The sequence below is a fragment of the Seriola lalandi genome, unplaced genomic scaffold (genome assembly GCF_002814215.2).
Source record: "Seriola lalandi dorsalis isolate HSWRI2012SDOR001 ecotype SW California unplaced genomic scaffold, Sedor1 jcf7180002001062, whole genome shotgun sequence".
In the NCBI taxonomy this organism is placed as follows: Eukaryota; Metazoa; Chordata; class Actinopteri; order Carangiformes; family Carangidae; genus Seriola; species Seriola lalandi.
In genome coordinates, this window is record NW_019471721.1 from 1 (window position 1) to 1,837 (window position 1,837).

At 41.1% G+C, this 1,837-nt stretch overlaps 1 long non-coding RNA gene across 1 annotated transcript; it reads left to right on the forward strand.

The window, feature by feature from the left end:
* The first annotated feature begins 584 nt into the window (after positions 1 to 584).
* On the forward strand, positions 585 to 1,804 carry LOC111663575 (uncharacterized). Its single transcript, XR_002761393.2, has 3 exons — positions 585 to 703; positions 1,548 to 1,624; positions 1,728 to 1,804. It is a non-coding gene; the product is annotated as an uncharacterized LOC111663575 (long non-coding RNA).
* Positions 1,805 to 1,837: the final 33 nt, after the last annotated feature.

Sequence of the window (1,837 nt, forward strand, 5' to 3'; positions counted from 1 at the left end):
TGGGGGGAGGTGTCAAATTCTAAGGCAACAAAAGTCTTCGATGGGTCGCTTGATTTATGAAGACTGCAGCCATCCCTGATTTTTAACAATAGCCTAACCATGGAGCTGGTCTATATGCGTGTCAGGTGCATGGTGGTGTTGTCACATATGTGAGCAGGAGACTGTGTCATAATGTGGAGTTTTTCTCAGTTTGCCTAAAACAACTTTTGCAATCACACTTCTCAATTGCTCCTGAGGTTTTTTGAGACACTCAGCAGCGTGTACAACGTGGACTGATTGGCTTTCATGAATCAAAGGATACCTCGTCTACAGTGAGGGAAAGTGGTAGGCTACTCACTGCCTGGGCTGTACCAAAAGATGAGGGAGAGGGATTTTCCCCTATCATGTAAAAGATTATTATATGTGTCGTCATTTGCATGCAAACTATAAATAATACATTCAGGAAAATCGCATGTTTAATTGCGCTCAGAGATATCCATTGTTTTCTAATTTAGCTTCCTTGGCGACAGCGCGCTGGCTTTGTCAATACCCCTATTTCCTAGTAATGGAGAAACTATGGAACCAAATAGAGGGCAGCGCTCAAGATAATAAATATTAGAATAAAAGAAGCGCTTTTTATTTCACATATGACAAAATGTCTGTGGCATTTTCATCGGCGCGCCCCAGGAGTAAAGGGGAGGTGACACAGCAAACGATTCAAAAGGTAAAAAAAAAATCTTGATGCGTCGCTGCGTTTGTTATTAAATATTCTAGTCTGGATGGGAGTGTGCGGTCCGCTGCTAGTGCAGGGAAAGTAGCCTGTGGTGAATATCAGAAGAAATGGCAACTGGTATTGTAACGGTACAGTCAGTTGAAGGTGCGAACCAAACAAAGCCATGGCGGTGATGTAGGCGACCGCTGTTACACGCGCAACACTGGCAGAGTCCCTGTGTCCTTGTGATGCTCTTCTTCTCGCTTCTTTTCCCGACTAATAATGAATGTTGCTTTTTTTTTTGTATGTGAAACAGATCAGCCTTAGATTTTCTGACTTGTTTCCACGAATTTTAAAGCACAACACCTTCTCTGGGTTTTATTAGAGGTGCCGGTTCCTTGGCAGACAGTGTCCCATTAGGTTTGAATGGTTGTTGTGGACAGCCGCTTTGTTGCAAAAAAGAAAAACAATACATATAGGCTATATAGACACTGAAAACGACAGGGTGGTGTAGGATGGAGGGAAACAGCAGCAGGACAGTTATCTGCTGCTGCTTTTATCCTTGACTGAACCGTTTATACGAATGTTAAACGCACTACTCATCTTTAAAACAGGGACTTTCCAGCGATGTCCTAAATAAAGTGAGAAGCTGTGCTGCTTCATTTGGCTCCAGAATAAAAGAAAGAAGAAGAAAAAAAACAAGATAAAACTGACCCAGAAAAAAAATGTTCCAAGCTTGAAGTTCTGAGAATCCAGGACAACATAATGTCTTAATGGGACATATTATTGTGCATAATTTACCATGCACTGTGATTTGAGATCCTGTGAAATGAGATTGTTCTGTTGTCTCCCAAAGATGTTGGATGAAAATCATCATTTAATACAATGTATAATGGATTACCAAAGCAAAGGGAAGACAGCCGAATGCACACAGTAAGTCTTTTTTTTTTTCTTCATGACCAATGCCTTGTACATGTTATATCAAAGCAAATGTGATAAAGTAAAGCTGTGTTTAATTTCCCCTTTTTTTTGACAGGTATCAGCAGATCCTGCACAGAAATCTTGTTTACTTGGCCACAATAGCAGATTCAAATCAGAACATGCAGTCACTACTTCCTGCGGTGAGTCCCTCATAAGGTTTCAGGA